Source organism: Elephantulus edwardii, unplaced genomic scaffold, assembly GCF_000299155.1.
Source record: "Elephantulus edwardii isolate Elephantulus edwardi_28Jun2011 unplaced genomic scaffold, EleEdw1.0 scaffold00032, whole genome shotgun sequence".
Lineage (NCBI taxonomy): Eukaryota > Metazoa > Chordata > Mammalia > Macroscelidea > Macroscelididae > Elephantulus > Elephantulus edwardii.
Window position 1 is genome coordinate 4,243,120 of NW_006399782.1, and position 17,660 is coordinate 4,260,779.

At 41.2% G+C, this 17,660-nt stretch overlaps 1 protein-coding gene across 2 annotated transcripts in view; it reads left to right on the top strand.

Annotated features, from left to right (window-relative positions):
- The first annotated feature begins 399 nt into the window (after window positions 1-399).
- ZNF148 (zinc finger protein 148) overlaps window positions 400-17,660 on the top strand; it is a 218,853-nt gene continuing 201,592 nt past the window's right edge. The window contains exon 1 of one of the 2 annotated variants that reach the window (XM_006884210.1): window positions 400-552. The gene's annotated coding sequence lies outside the window, so the exon portion shown is untranslated. The remainder of the gene's footprint in view (window positions 553-17,660) is intronic. The other variant, XM_006884211.1, reaches the window with a different exon arrangement.

A 17,660-nucleotide genomic window follows, 5' to 3' on the forward strand; every position in this document is an offset into this window, starting at 1 on the left:
GAAACGCTCTTGATTCGCGAGTCCTCCAATTCTTGGGGCGCTAGGCACTAAGGCTGAAGCGGGGACTCCTCTCAAAGAGCTTCCCTCAACTCCACTTTCAAAGCGCCTTCCTCTTTGGTTTGGTTTGATGGCCTCGCAGCTTGGGGCCAGCTTTCTCGGCCACGCTGGGGCGGTGACATGCAGGCGCCAGAGAAAAGAAGCCACGCTTGGTTTCGCCCGCCAAGTCCCCGGGCCAAGCGAGGGACTGCGCCGCAGAGCGCTTCCCGTGTGCGGGACTTCCCACAATGCACCGCGCCGGCAGTGTCGGCTACCGCGGCGGCGCTCTAGCCGTGGCATGTCTGCGTCTCTACTGTTCTGGGAGGAGGAAGAGAAGGAGGAAGAGGAGGAGGAGGGGGAGGAAGAGGAGAAAGGCGCAGGGGTGGGAGCTGTTGCTGAAGCTGCCACCGCAAAAGTTCTTCCCCCTCCCCCCTTCCCCTCCTCTCCAGGCCCCCTGGAAGGTTGGAGCTGTCGCCGCCTGCAGTCGGTGACCGCGCGACTCGGCGCCCGCCCGCGGTAAAGCGCTTGGCCTGGCAGGCCCGGGCCCGGGGGAGGGCGGAGGGGGGGCGGCGCGCGGGGGGAGCGCGCTGTGGTAACGGCCTGACCCCGGGGGGGAGCGAGCCGAGGCGAGGCCAGGGGTGGCCCGGGGACCGGCCGAGGCCGAGTGGAACGCAGGGGCTGACTGTGGGACGGGAGGAAGCAGGGCGCGGGTGGTGGGTTGGGGGGTTGGAGAGGAATAATGACGAGGGTGGTGGAGGAGAGGAGGCGGCCTTCGAGGCCCGAAGGAAATGTCAGAGGTAGGGAAGAGGGTAGGATGTTTGCATGGGGAAGCCGGAGGGTGCTGGGTGTGGGTGTGAAAAGGCTAGAGAGACACCACGACTCTGTCCACCGTGCCTGGTGCAGTGCTTTATGCACCGCAGGCCTCAGTCAGTGTTGCTGCCTGAGTGTGCTCTTTGGGAGAAGGGAAGGGCAGGCGTTGGAGAAAAGAGAATTCTTGCAGGCAACATAGTAGGAGTGAGAACAGGGAGAGAGGCCAGAGGGAGAGATGCCGGATAGGTGGAGGAATGCAGGGGGGTGGAGGAGTCTTGAGGATTCTGGGGGATGTTTATTGTGCAGTTTACATTAGGTATTTCTTTATGGAAGGGACTGAAGCGTTTTCTGAGCAGAGAAAAGACGGGAGAAGGAGTTCATGTGGATAGAAAAGATAGCGTTTGAAGCAAAAGAGACTGCTCAGTATTAGAGACGATGAAGGAAAAGCGTGATAGACTAGACAGATGTGATATAATTAGTAAATGTTGGCCCAAGGACTAAAGAGTTATTCCAGATGGACCAGGATGACATAGTTCCGAAACTGTCTGAGCTCTTCTGTAGATGACATCTGGTAAGTGTGGGTCCAAACTCTGGTTGGGGTCACTAAGAATTAGACCATAGCATGTAGTTTGATGTCAGACATTTTAGACCTCTATCAGGGAATATGAGCACCTCTGAAAGAGACTCTGAGCAGGCCTGGTGCCACAAGGATTCTCTAGGTCAGGGAGTGGAGATTTTCGCAAATTTGAAGTAATTGCATACCAGAGAACAGGTGAACACTATCGTGTCACATGGTCGAATGGAAAGGACTTGGCCTGGTGCTTTTCTTCTTCAGAGGGCAGTGGAGCTGGTACCACCTTAGTCAGCCAGGATCCGTATCTGCTATCTGGTTTTTGTTTTTTTGAGTCTTCATTCATAGCTAAAGTTAGTCTGATTGGCCAGATTGGTTCCATAACTCCAGAGTGGAGGGGAGATCTTTTGTCACACACAGTTTTTGATGCACTCTCTCATGGAGGCATGGTGGTGTTGAAGAGAATAAGACATCAGCAAGCAAGTGTGGGCCTGCAGATTGGACTACCTAGAATGTCTGTTTTGTTCTTAGGTTGCCAGGATGTCAGGACTAACGTTGATTAGGTTGAGGAGTACCTGAAGAGACTAGATGATTCTAGAGCCAGTTTAGAGGCAAGATTATCATCCTCATTATCAGGAAAATGAGCCAGGCTATCTAGAGGTCATAATGGACAGAATTCCAGGAGGGACCTCTGGCCTAAACCCTTCTTATGTTCACATGCTAATAGGAGATACTTGATACACATTACACTGTAATTTTTTTTCAACTGAGGAGAGTAATGAGCCCGTTGAATAGAAAATTTTTAAAAAAATGAAAGTAGAGGGCAGAGAGATTAATAGGGAAGATGGAAAGATTTGGGAGAGGGAAAGGGACATTAGTCATTCATGCACTTAGCAAATATCTAAAGGTGATTGATAATATAACATTAGAATGAAGAGAGGTTTTCTTTTATTAAAATATTCTTAAAGAAATAACCTAGGATTTTTATAAAATGTTTGGAAAACTTTCTAAATCGGCACGTTTAGATCTGTGGAGTCTTTTTTAGGGTTTTATTTCATTACAGAATACTTTCATATCCATTTTTATTGTTATCTCCAATATGAGAAGGCCTCTTTTTATTTCCCTTCAGTGACACTGAATAATGTCAGTTCTTTTAATTTTGTAAATTTAATGAATTTAAGAATAATGTGTCAGTATTTGTTTTTACCTCTTTGAAGTTATGAAACAATGCTTATAAGATCTAAAAAATAAAATTGTCCTGAAGGATCTTACAATGAATAGTGCTGGTCTTTGTTCCATTTGTACCTTGCAGTCCCATTTTCCAGAGGCATTGATTTTTGCACTTCTTATCCTCCAGGTCTCCAGGTAATATGCACAAAATGATATCATTTTTTTGCCCCCTTACTATACATAAAGAGGATTTTAAGGCACCAACATCATATGATTTCTCCTTTCCCTTTCCAAACTTTGATAGTTATTTTTGTTTTTTTATTTGATGCTTTTATGTCTTTAAATATAATGCTATGCCTGGATTTCAGAAACCTTAGGCTGCATCGCTTAACTTTACCAGTATGTTATATGAGGACTTACGAGTAGGGAGGCTTTCCTGAAGTAAGGAGATCATTTAATCAGACTGGAAAAAATGGGTTAGATGGTAAAGGGAAGTTTGGATGAAGCTGTAAGAATGCTCATATTGTAGGAAACATTTGTCTTGGTTGCTGGCTAGAGAAAAAGGAGAATTACTTGAAAATGATGGCTCATCTGGGAATTAGTTACCAGGTTGACTGCAATATTCTTTAACATTTTTGTGTAGAAAACAATCCATTTTAGTGGGGAATATAGGAGTAGGTTCAAGTGACCCTTAAATATTCTTTCCAGATTCTTGTTTTCAGGAACTATTGATGTGGACATAATTGTTTCTTATTTGGGGAGGATTAGGGATATGTGATCGAAGGGGGAGAATGAAGGGCAGAGTGAGAGGAAGATGGTGATAATTTTCTGGCAGGTTGAAGAAATGGTAAAGCATTCTGAGGGTATTTCGATATAGTTGATGTGGAGGAGGTTTAAATTGCAGTTAGTAGACATTTGGAGGTTATAAGGAAGTCTTTGGAAAAATATATGATGCTGGAAAAGGTAGATGATAATCAAAAGAGAGGAAGACCCTCAATAATTTGGATTGACACAGTGGCTATAATAATGGGTTTAGGCATGGTGGAGCTCATGAAGGTGATGCAGGATAGGGCAAGGTTTGGTATGTTGTTCATACGGTCGCTGTGAGTTATAGTAGACTAAGTGGCACCAAACAACAACAACATAAGAAAGTAAGCACTCTTAACTCGCTAATAGGTTGGTGATGTATTAAGAAAAAGTGTGCTATTCTTATATTAGGATAAAGTAATAAAATATTGATGCTTTACTGCATAAGGGATTGAACTTGAGAGAATAGAAAGGTCTTATTCCCTGCCTGAAGTCTAGGATAAATAATTTGACATCTAACCAAAAGGTTGGTAGTTTGAACCAGTCATCCGTTCCATGAGAGGAAGGTAAGGTATTCTGTTCCAGTAAGGATTTATAGCATTAAGAACTTGATGGACAGTTCTGCTCTGTCCTCTAAGTTAGTATGAGTCAGAATGGGCTGGATGACAGTGATTTTTTATAAGTAACTCCCCCTCTTGAGTTTTATTAACTTTGAATAAGGACCGCATCCACTTGCAGATTCTGTACTGCTAAATCTTGTATTTCCTTATGGAAATTTTTATCTCTTCAGTTTTGTGAATGGTAATTAGATTATAAACCGCTCTAGAGCTGAGACTGTTTAATCTCTGGGGAGACTTAGAACAGCTTGATTCTTAAATGCTTAATAAATATCTGTTGAGTGTCTACTATAGAGTAATGTGTACTATTAATAATAGTACGGGGGCACTAAAATTGCTGAGTGCTATGTGGATTTGTGAAGAACCCTGGTGGCTTAGTAGTGGTAAGGAGTTGTGCTACCAACTCAAAGGCAGGTGGTTCAAATCCATCAGCTGCTTCAAGGTAGAAAGATGAGCAGTCTCTTCCTGTGGCATTTATAGCCTCTGAAAATCCACTGGAAGTCAACTGTGAGTTGGATCCTGACTTGAGGCCCTTGGCAGCAACAATAATGTGGGTATTGTAAGGAGTCATGGTGGCCTACCTTGTAACATATTGGGCTGCTACTTGAGGGGTCAGCAGTTGTGTCCACTAGCTGCCTCCTGGGAGAAAGATGGACATTCTCCTCTCCTAAAGATTTACTGGCTCAGAAACTGGATGGAGGGTGGCTATGAGTTGTAACCAACCATATGGTGGTCATATGGATATTGTGAATAAATTTATGTGTTTGTGTTTCAGTGACTAAAAAACAAGAGGGATATCTGGCTTAGAGAGGAACAGTAGATTTAAGGAAAGAAGGCTGAATAGATTGGAGTGTAGTTGCAACCGTGCTACAAAAATATGGCAGAGAAAGATAGGCTTAAGAATTCTAATCTGTAGCTAATTTAATCTGGAGTAATCCAGTCTGGAGCAGATTTGGATTTTTCTTAATACAGGTATAAAAATGATTTAAAATTTTTTATCTGCTTTAAGAATGTGGGTGATTAATTCATGGGATAATAGCTCAACATCAAGGAAACAAAGATTCTCACTACTGGGCCAGTTGGCAGCATCATTATGGATGGTGAAGAGATTGAGATAGTTAACAATTTTAGTTTGCTTGGCTCCACAGTCAACAATCTTGGTATCAGCAGCCAGGAAATCAGGAAACAAATTACTTTGGGAAAGTCACCTGTCAGGGACCACTCCAAACTGCTGAAGAGTAACAGCATCAATCAGGCTGGAAACTAAGGTGTGCCTGATCTTGGCCATAGTCTTTGCAGTTGTGTGCTTTGTGTCAGAGAGCTGGACAGTGACTAGGGATGATAGAGAATTGATGCCTTTGAGCTGTGGTGCTGGAGAAGAGTGTTGAATGTACCATGGACTGCTAGGAGAACAAACAGGTTTGTCCTGGAGAGGGTGAAACCTGGCTGCTCCTTGGAGGCAAAGATTCTGAAGCTTCATCTGACATACTTTGGGCATGTTGCAAGGAGGGACCAGTTCTTGGAGAGGGATATCATGTTTGGAAGAGTGGAGGGCAGCACAGGAGAGGAAGATTCTCAATGAGATGGATCGATTCAATGATTGGGAGTGAGTGTGGCAGAGACAGTGAGATTGGCACAGGATAGAGCAGGGTTTAGGGCTCTTGTACATCGGGTTGCATGAGTCACAAGTGACTCAATGGCACATAAAAACAGCAATAACAATAAAATGTTTAATGAAGTTTATTCCCACAAATATTTTACAAAATTTACAGTATTTATTTTCTTTTTGAGAAGAAATACAATTGTAAGATAATTTAGTGACAGTTTAGAATTTTAGGAAAATTGAATTTTAAAAACAAAATTCCACCTTTGGATGAGAATTTTCATCTTTTTGTAATCATTTGCTTTAGCTACATACTTCTTTCTTTTTTTTTTAAAGGACCTTTTTTTAAAAAAATTATTTTTGTGTGCGTGTACCGTCAAATCAGATCTGTCTGGTACAGGAGGAGATTGTCCCTCCTTCCCCAGCAGAGCATCTGGTGGATTAGAACCGTACGCCTCTGGGATTGTAGTTGCAGCTCCTTGCCTCTAGGCCACCAGAGCTCCCCTACATACTTATTTCTCTAATGCTATTGATGCTTGGAATATTTTGGTATGCCTTTTCAGAATAGCCTTCCTAATAGTACATTTTTGTACAATTTACCTACTGACCATAGTCTTTTCGATCACTTGCTGTGCATCTGAGAGCTGGACAAAGAATAAGCTTGACAGATGAAGGAGTGATGCCTTTGAACTGTGTTGTTGGAGAATAGCACTGAACATCCCATGGACGGCCAAAAGAACAAACAAGTATGTCTTGGAGAATGTGCATCCAGAATGCTCTTTGGAGGCAACAGTGATGAGGCATGTTGCTAGGAGGGGCTATTCCTTGGAGAAGGACATGATGTTGGGAAAGGTGGAGGGTCTGCGAAGGAGAGGAAAACCCTTAACCAGGTGGCTTGATGTGGTGACTTCTGCAGTAGGCTCTTGTGTGTTGTGAAGTGTGAAGATGGCACATGATAAAACAGGTTCAGAACTTTTGTTCATAGGGTCACTGGGAGTCGTACTCAGTGGTACCTAACAACAACTCAGTACTTAATGTGTGGTATTAGAAGAGCGAGATAATAAAAGTGAATAAAACATTATTCTCAAACAGTTCATATTCCTTTCTAAATAGCATATGTAAAAATATACAGACAATTGGTATTCTGAACAGTCTGACAGGTAACACTTCTTTATCCGTGGAAGATTTGATTTTTAAAAATCAAGCTGGTAATAAGTTAAAATTGAGTTCTAAAGTGAACAAAACATTGATGCCTTTTAATTGTGTTGTTGGTGAAGAGTATTGAATACACCACGGACTGCCAAAAGAACAGACAAGTCTGTCTTGGAGAAAGTTCAACCAGGGTGCTCCATAGAGGCAAGGATGGGGAAATTTTGTCTCACATTCTTTGTGCATACCATCAGGAGGGATCAGTCTTTAGAAAAAGGTTTGCTTAGAAAAGTGGAGGGTCAGCCAAACAGGAAACAAGATGTGTTGACTCAATGACTCCAGTGGCTAGAGCATAGCAGAGGTCGTGAGCACAACATAGGATACAGGTCTGCTCAGAGGCACAGTGGACTTGACAGGACCTCACAACAACAAAGTCGATACGTTTCTAGAGTGAATAAGGAATTTTAGGGTTGAAATTCAGATAATCATAAGAACTGAGGATGCTTTTCTTGGTTCATTAACTGAAGACTTTCCCAAAGAAGACATTAAACACATTTTGATCAATGATGATGCTTTCATAGTAGTAGGGACCAGGTAATTATTGGCTGAGTGCATCAGAAGGTTGTGTGGATGGAGTGAATTAATTGAATACGTAGTCAGTCGTTCTCATGGTAACTATTTTGGAGTTTCAAGTTGACTACAGCACATGAACAATGATCTAACCTTGTCCTATCCTTGCCTCTTGATCTCGCTGCCATACTCAAGCCCATTGTTGTCATTTTGCCAGTTCATCTTTTTGAGGGTCTTCATCTCTTGTTGACATGCTCTCTTTCCTGCCATGAGGTCTTTCCAGGGACTTAGACCCCTCTTGACAACATGGCAAGAGTATGTGAGGCGTAGTGAAACTATACTTGATTCTAATGAGCACTTGGTTGTTGTACTTGCTCCAAGTCAGATTTGTTCACTCTTGTGACAATTCATAGTATATTCAACACTCTTCCTCAGCAATTCAGAGGCATTAGTTCTTGTTGCTGTTATTACGTGCCATTGAGTCTAATATGACTTATGGTGACCCTGTGAATAAAAGCTCTGAACCCTACTCTTTTCTGAGCCACTCTCACTGTCTTCGTAACACCTATTCCCATTATTCCAGTTACTGTGTCAATCCATCTTATCCGGGTCTTCCTCTTTTGTGCTGTCCTTCCACCCTTCCAAGCATGATGTTCTTCTCCAGGGACTGGTCCTTCCTGGCAACATGCCCAAAGTATGTCAGAGAGAGTTTCAAAATACTTGCCTCCAAGGAGCAACCTGGGTTCACCCTCTCCAGGACAGACCAGTTTGTTCTCTTGGCGGTCCGTGATGTTCAGTACTCTTCTCCAGTACTGCAACTCAAAGGCATTGATTCTTCTTGTTCTTGCTAGCACTTCCTTATTTATTGTCTAACTTTCAAATTTATAAAAAGCAATTGAAAAACACCAACGTTTGTGTCAAGTGCACCTCGTTTTTAAGCTGATATCGTTGCTCTTTAGCACTTTAAAGAGATTCTTGACAGCAGATTTTTACAGTACAGCGTGTCTTGATTTTTTGACTGCTGCTACCATGGGTAATATTTGTGGTTCCAAGTAAAATCTATGACAACTTCAATCTTTTCTCCATCTATTGTAATGCTACCTGTCAGTTTAATGGTGAGGATTTTTGTTTTGATGTTGAAATACTGATCTTCTTTAGTAAGTGGTTCCAGTCTTTACTTTCTGTGGAAAAGTTGTGTCCTCTGTGTAATGTAGATACGTCTGTCTCCAGTTCTCCAGTTGTTCATAGTCCATCTTCTCAAATTATTTGTACCACATTCGGATTGAATAGATATGGAGAAAGGATGCAACCCAGTTGCACACTTTCCCTGATTTTAAACTGTTCAGTGTTCACTTGCTCTGTGTAGATAACTGATTTTTGTTCTATGCGCAAGTGTTGCATGAGCACAAGGAAGTGTTCTGCAATTCGTACTCTTCTTAATGTTATCCGTAATTTGTGATGACTACTCGTAAGCCCAAAGGTGACCATTTCTGGCTGCCCCAGTCCATCTGCAACTCTTGGGAGAAAGATGGGTAGTCTCCTTCTGTGTGATTTGTAGCCTTTGAAAATCTCCTATCACTCTTTTTCTGACTCAAAAGCAATGGGAGAGAGAGACTGTCTTTACACAAGTACTGTATTTTGAAGAAGGCCACTTTTATTTGGGTATGTAAATAAAATCTGGGAGATTATAAGTGCCTGTAAGAATTAAGAGAGTAGAGAAATGATACTGACTAAAGTTTGGGGGCAAATGTAAGCATCATAGCTTAGTTGGATATTTGAAAGGATTCCTGAGAGACCTTAGGAGAGGAACTGAATGGTTCCAGATTTCTTTTGCAGCCTTAGAGGCAACCTAGAGTCTAGATCTATTTTTGTCTGAAGGCTTTCTGCTTATTTCATTTTAGCTACTCCTACAGGCTTGTTCTGTTTCAAATTCACATTTGCTGGTTAGATACTGAGTCCCCTATTTCCATGTGTATCTCGTGTAACTTTTAGTTTGACCTTTTCTGAGCCTAAACCCCACAAACTGCTTCGTCTCTGAGTGCAAAGCATGAGTCAACTTAGCTCCTCTGTTACCCTGACATTTTCCTGCCTACTTTTCTCAAAACTGCTTTCAGAATTACAGAATAATAGAGAACTGAGGCCATGTGTCCAAAAGCACATGCTTCTTGAGTAAGAGCATGAATTAGGAAGTATCTAGGATAATTTAGGGCACCTAACTTGCGCATGTTTTATAGATATTAGAGAAAGAAATGAAATGAAAGACATGTATACAGAGAAGAAAGATAATAGCTGAAAGGATGATTCTGAAGGAAGGAAATGATTATTAAAATGTAACAGGTCATGTTTAGAGGAAAGCAAGAGCAGACTGAAGGTAAAATTTATTTGTCAGATCTATTTTTTTTAAGGGAAAGTGGGGAGACTTTGAAAGGTAAGAATAAGAGAGATTGAAATGTAGTAGGAATTATTTGACAGTATTGATTTATAACAGGGTTTCAGAAAATGTTGAGATGAGTTTTCATTATACAACAGATGTTGCACATTTATGATATGTAAAAACAGTGTATTAGATGCATTCTGGAATTCGTAAAATCATATATCATCCTTTGGGATTTGTAATATGTTAGAAGAACTGGAGCTGTGCACAAATAATACACTGTAGTCACAGACAGCACATAACAACAACAACAACAACAGTCACAGAGGTATCAACAGATATCAAATCTTAATGAAATTAAATGGTTGAAAAACATGTGACTAGGAGAGAACTTGGTCTGCATCAAGGGAATTAATCTCATCTAGCCATCTAGTCATCACCCACTCACAGCTGACCCTCCTGCAGGTTTTTGGAGGCTATAAATCACACAGTCACAGTTTGGTAATCTTTCTCTTGTGGAACCAGATGGTACATTTGAACTGCCAGAAAGTCTCCACCTTTGGGTTCATAGTGCAACTCTCCATGGACTCTGTCACCAGAGCAATGACATTTTAGTTTGTCTTTGAAAGGATAGATAATATTTTGATTCTAAAGAGATTATTGGAAAGAACATCCTAATTTAATGGAGCAGGATAAGAAAAGACTTGGAGGTAAAAAAGCCAAGGATATATTGAGAATTATCTTAATTTTTTTTTTAAATTAATACCTATGATAATAAAAACATCGTGGACATAAAGACATACTCATGATGACAGTTAATAAGGATGACAGAAGAATTGATGCCTTTGAGCTGTGGTGTTAGAGAAGAGAACTGATGGAGTGTCAGAAGAACAAACAAATATGTGTTGGAAAAAGTGCAGCCAGGGTGCTCCTTGGAGGCAAAGATGATGAAAGCTTGTCTCACATACTCAGGCATATTGCTAAGAGAGGCTTTTCCTTGGAGGAGGTTGTTGAAAGAGAAGAAGAACCTCAACCAGATCGATTGACACAGTAACTGCTGCAATGGGCTTGAGTGTGTCATAAATTGTGAGGATGGCACAGAATAGAACAAGCTTCAGATTTGTTGTTCATAGGTTCACTGTGGGTCACAGTTGACTCGATAGCACTTAACAACAACAATGATAAAATGCATGTCACATTTTTACCTAATATACACTTGTTACCCACTTGTTGATTCTGACTTAGAGTAGCATTATAAGGCAGAGCAAAGCTGCCCCATAGCATTTCTGAGGCTCTAAAACATCTAATGTATTTTATTCCCCCCCCACTAGTTTATTTACAAAATTCTAGTACAAATTCAGACAAATTTTTTCAATTTCCCTCACCCATCCATCAAATTGTACAACCCAAAGATTAATTCCCTCTTCCCCCTGTACATCCACATACCTTTGCTTCCAGCCTCTCCCACCCCTCCTGGATCCTTATTCTACAATAATGATCTTATACAATATTTATCCTTGTGGGACTGAGTTAGTTCACTCAGCATAAAGCTCTCCAGTCCCTCCCAAGTTAGGTAATAATTTCCAAAGTTATTGCTCCTGCGTGCTGCATAGTATTCCATTGTGTGAATGTACCATAATTTCTCAGTCCGTTTGTTTGTGGTTGGACATTTGGGCTGTTTCCATGTTCTTGCGATGGTGAGTAATGCTGCTATGAACATTGGTGTACAAGTCTCCATTTGTGCCTCAGTTCTCATATTCTCAGGGTATATTCCAAGTAGTGGAATAACTGGGTCATATGGAATTTCCATGTTCAGCTTTTTGAGGAAGCACCAAATTGCCATCTAGAATGGTTGCACCATTTTACAATTCCACCAACAATATATGAGTTCCTTTCTCACCACATCCTCTCCAACATCTACTACTTGCTGCCCTGTTAAACTTTGCCACTCTTACTGGAGTGAGATGGTACCTCATTGTGGTTTTGATTTGCATCTCTCTTATTGTGAGGCTCTAAATTTTTATGACATTGGACTGTCAAATCTGTCTACCTGGGATGACAGCAGGTAGATTCAAACTGCTAACTTTTTAATTAGCAGTAGAGCAGAACGCTTAACTTCTGTGCCACTGGGCTTCTTCACCTGTTATATCTGTGTTTAAATGTTTATGTGTATGTGTAAAGTTTCATGAAACAGTGCCTATTTGTCATGGATTATTTTGTCCCCTCAAAGTATGTGTTGTCTTTGCTTGGTCATTATTCTCAGTGGCTTGGCGGTTATATAATGATGCAGTTATTCCCCATGATGAGATCTGATATCAGCCAATCACTTGTAAGGGGATCAAAGAGGGATATAAGTCCCTTACTTTGGTCACCCTTATTTATGTGGTTATTGTTATGTACCATCAAATCGATTATGACTCATAGTGAGTGACCCAATGAGTAACAGATTAAACCTTGCTCTGCCCTGCACCATCTTCGTGATCTCCGCCATACTGGATGCTTATTGTTGTAGTTACTTTTTCACCCCATCTTGTTGAGGGTCCCTTCTCTTTCATTGACTTTCTGCTTTTGCAGGCATGATGCTCTTTAGCAAGGACTGGTGACTCCTGACAACATGCCCTAAGTATGTGAGGTGAAGTTTCTTCATCCTTCCCAATAACGAAGGTTGCTCATCCTTTAAGAAAAATTTGTTTGTTCTTTTGGCAGTCAATAGAATGGTCTTATGCCTTCCTTATTCATTGTCCCAACTTTCACATTCCTAAGAAGCAGTTGAAAATGCCAAGGTTTAAGGCGGGTGCACCTTATTCTTTTAAGTTGAAATCCTTTCTCTTTCGCCCTTTGAAGAGGTCCTTGAGAGCTGATTTTCTCCACGTGACACATCTTTTGATTTCTTGACTGTTGCTACCTTGGCTGTTGTTTGGGGATCCAAGTAAAATGAAATCCTTGACAACTTCAACCTTTTCTCCAGCTGTGATCTTGTTGCTTATTGGTTCAGTTGTGAGATTTTTTTTTTCTTGATGTAGAGATGGAGTCTATACTGAAGGCTGTAGTCTTTGGTGTTCTTTAGTGTTTCAGATCTTCACTTTCTGCAAGCAAGATTGTATCATTTGTTATTGTAGGTGATGTTGGTAATGTAGGTAATGTTGGTGTATATTGTGGTGTAATGTTGGTGAGTCTTACTCTAATCCTCTGTTCTTCTTCATATAGTCCACCTTCTTGAATCATTTACTCAGCATAGAGACTGAATAAGTATAGAGGAAGGATACAACCTTGATATATCTTTCCTGATTTTCAACTATCTGGGATCCTGTTGTTCTGTTCAAATGACTACTTCTTGATCTATGTACAGGTTTCACGGGAGTACAATGAAGTGTTCTGGAATTCCTCTTCTTCTCAGTGTTATCCATAATTTATTATGATCCATACAGTATTACTTGACCTTTAGTTAGGTTAGATCTTTATCTGATGTAAGTGGTGTTTTCTTGTGATGAGATCTATGTCACTTTTTTATCTTACAAGATATACAAGGAATGAGAAATGAGCAGAAAAAGAAAAACCTCAGTGACATGAAGAAAGCAGTTGGGAATAGAGTGCATGCTTTGTTAAGAACCTCCTAAACCGAGGGCTAGGTTGATGCCAATACACTTGGAGACCTCAAAGGGATACCAGACTCAAAGATGTTGAAAAGACTTACAAACCTGCCAGAGAGAGGAAGCCTTCCCTAGAGCTGGCAACTTGAATTTGGTCTCTAAACCTCTTAAACAGTGAGAAATGAATTTGTTAAATCCATCCACTTATGGTATTTCTGTTACAGCAATACTAGATAACTAAATTTGGTACCAGGGTAGTATGCTGCTTTGGCAGCTACCCAAAGTGTGGAAGCAGTTTTGGCATTGAGTAATGTAGAGCCTCAAAGAGTGTTAAGGTGCATGATTATAAAGCCTAGATTGCCTTGAAGAGACTCTCGGTGGCATTTTTAACCTCAAAGGCAAAGTTGATGAAGGCTCAGAAGGAAATGAGAGCTGTAACACCAGAGATGCCACAAATGACAAGAAGCAGCAGTGGAGAAATGGTGGTAGTAGAACCAGGAGATTGGGGCAAGACTGTGTGAGTGTTGACTCACAGAGTGAGAACTGACTGGGATGGGAGGGTAGGCTACCCATTGTGTAGGGTATGGGAGGCTTTCTAGGGCTGAGGTACTCTGTAGGCAAGAACTAGTCTTGCTGACCCAATGAGTAAGAGGGCTGAATACCTTTAGATTGAGATGTATTGGAGTGAGGTGCCTCTGGGACATTTATTGGTACAGCTGAAGAACTTTGTGACAAAGCAGAGCAGGGGCAAGTCTGACTCGAGAGATTTGAGTAGCTGAAGGACCAATTGGTTAGAGAACCAGAGTGCAGAAGATAAGCCAAGGAGCATGGGAACAGAATTGTGTTAGTCTCAAAGGGTAGGACAGTGATTTGTTGAGTATCATAGGGTCAGATCATGGCTTCTGGGTTTTCAAAAAGTGGGCCACAGGATTCTAGGATTTTTAGTAACTCAGTTTTAGAGTGTGAGATTGGCAATTCAGGGATATCATGGGAATGGGACTGATCTGCTGCTCAATGTTGGGGCTGGGTCTGGAGCTTACATGCCCAGGAGCAAAAGAGAAAGATGGTACTTACTTGCTGGAGCTGAGGGTCTGATGTTGCCACTTAATGGGACTAAGATATTGGGGCTTTCAAAGTGAGAGAGCAGTTACTGTTCTAGTGAATTTAGATGACAGAGCTGAAGCCCAGGACTGTGGAACCTCTACCCAGAATCTAGAGAGAGTGGCCATGTTGGGGTCACTTGGATGTATTGCATTCATTTTGTTTAACCTTAAAAAGCAAAAAGCGATTGATGGTAAAAAGAGTGTATTGTAACTTACTAAATTGATTTCCTAATCACTAAGTAAATAAGCTATAATTGGGAATACAGAGAATGTCCATGAATGAAGTGTACTATTGTATAGGGGGGATTGGGTAAAAAAGTGTATGGCCTTGAAAACTACATTAGGTAGTTTATTTATTTGATATTATGTTGTATTTTACTTAGTTAGCAAACAGAGTTGGGTTTTAATCTTGACCCTTCAGTTTATTTACCCAGTGCTATAGTTAGGACCCGGTTTAACCCTTTCCAGGATGAATCTCTTTGTTTTCCTAGCAGTCCATGGTATTCTTAATACTCTTCTCCAGCACCACAGCTCAAAGGCATCAATTCTCCTTCTTTCCTCCTTGGTCATTGTCCAACTCTCTGATGCATAACAAGCGATTGCAAAGACCATCATGGCTTGTATCAGATGAACTTTAGTCTCCAGAGAGACATCATTGTTCTTCAGTACTTTGGAGAGGTCCCTAACAGCAGACTTTCCCATGGCAATGCGCCTTTTAATTTCCTGGCTACTAGTGCCAAGAGTGTTGACTGTGGAGCCAAGCAAACTAAAGCTGTGAACAATCTCAGTCTCTTCACCATCCATCCTGATGCTGTCAATTGGTCCAGTGGTGAGAATCTTTGTCTTCTTGACATTGAACCTCAATCCATATTGGAGGCTGAGTCCCTGACCCTCTGCAGCAAGCGCTTCAGGTCCTCCTCAGTTTCAGCAAGCAGGGTTGTGCCATCTGCATAACGCAGATTGTTGATAATCTTCGACCAATCTTGACCTCACATTTCTCCTCATAGAGCCCAGCCTCCCGGATAATCTGTTCTGCACACAGGTTGAAAAGGTACAGAGATAGGAGGCATCCCTGGCGTACGCCCTTCCCAATTTTGAACCATGCAGTGTTCCCTTGCTCTGTTCTGACGACTGCCTCCTAGTCCAAGTACAGATTTTGCATGAGCAGGATCAAGTGTTCTGGGATTCCCATTCTTCTCCGAGTCAGCCACAGTTTGTTGTGATCCACATAGTCAAATGCCTTTGCATGGTCAATTAAACACAGATAGACATTCCTCTGGTATTCTCTGCTTTCAGCTAAGATCCATCCAACATCAGCTATAATATCCCTAGTACTATGACCCCTTCTAAACCCAGCCTGGACTTCTGGTAGTTCTCTGCTGATGTGCTGTTCCAGTCGTTTTTGGATAATCGTCAGTAAAATCTTGCTTGCATGTGAAATAAGTGAGATTGTTCTATAGTTTCCACACTCAGTTGGGTCACCTTTCTTTGGGATAGGAACAAATATAGATCTCTTCCAGTTAGTTGGCCAAGTGGTTGTTCTCCAGATTTCTTGGCACAACTTGGTCAGCATATCCAGGGCAGCATCTGTTAATGGAAATATGTCAATTGGTATACCATCTATTCCTGGAGCCTTATTTTTTGCCATTTCCTTCAAAGCAACCGGAACTACTTCTTTTATCACTATAGGCTCTTGCTCATATGTTGTTTCATGAAATTCTTCTGTGTCTTCCAATTCCTTTCGATACAGTGACTCAGTATATTCTTTCCATCTTCTTTTAATACTTCCTGGATCATTTAACATTCTGCCGAAAGCATCCTTGATTATAGCAGCTCGAGGTTTGAATTTGTTCTTCAGTTCCTTGAGCTTAAGAAATGCTGAGTGAGTTCGGCCCTTTTGATTTTCTGACTCCAACTCCTTGCACATTTATTTCATTGTAATATTTTGTTTTGTCATCCCGTGCTGCCTTTTGCCTATTCAACTCTTCAATATCTTGAATTCTTCCTTGTGCTTTGGCTTCTCTGTGCTCCAGTGCAATTTTCAGAGTCTCTTCTGACATCCATTTTGGTCTTCGCTTCCTCTTCTGTCTTTGCAATGACCGTTTGCTCTTTTCCTGGATGATACCCTTGATATCCTCCCACAACTCATCTGGTCTTCACTCATTAGTGTTCAAGGCCTCAAACCTGTTCCTGAGATGGTTCTGAAATTCAGGTGGGATAGACTCAAAGTCATATTTTGGTTGCCTTGGATTTGGTTTAATTTTCCTCAACTTCAGCTTGAACTTGCATATGAGTAGTTGGTGGTCTGTTCCACAATCAGCTCCTGGCCTAGTTTTCACAGCTGATATTCAGCTTCTCCAGCGGTTCTTTCCACAGATGTAATCAATCTGAGTCCTATGCATACCATCAGGGGAAATCCAAGTATATAACCTGTGTTTATGTCTGTTAAAAATGTATTTGCTATGAATAAGTCATTGATTGTGCCAAATTCGATCATTCTCTCTCCAGCTCCATTTCTCTCACCGGGAGAGAACTGTTTAAAAGGGATATATGATTAGGTATTATTATCATGACAGGAGTCCAGAATGAAGGCTACATAGTGGAATGGACTTGGGGGGACGAATTGTATAACAAGGAAAGAATTTTACTTTTCAAAGAGAAGAGTGTACTGGGGGGAGGGGTGGGCAGGGAAAAAAGTGCAACAGTGAGTGAATGGAAATCCAAAGTCTCTCTAAATTTTCATTAAAATTAAGTAAAAAAAATAAAAAAAAGAATGTTAAAACTATGCCTTGTAAAATTAATTTATGGCATTGAGGTTTATTTTATATAGAAGTGAGTCAAGGACTATTAGATAAACTTAATCTTACAATAGTTGTAGCATATAGGAAAGATTTGGACCACCTTGTAATAGAGTAAGCTTTGAAGTGAGATCACCGGCTAGAAGACTACTTTAAATACTCAAAACTCAAACTCATCCCGTGGTGTGTGAACTGACTCGTAACTGACCCTTCTTTGGGTTTCTGAGACTGTAAGTTGTACAGGAGATTTCCCATTTTTTCCCTCTCTGAGTGGCCAGTATTTTCAAACCATCTGAGAGACTTTGCTTTTGGGTTACTGGCACAGCCCATATTAACTCAGTTATGAGAGTTCCTTTAGAAATTAAGAAGATCTTTAATTAGTTTGATAGTAGAATTAGAAATAAGCTAGTACAGTATGACTGGATATAGAACATAAAGTTATCTAGCTATTCAGTGTTGTGA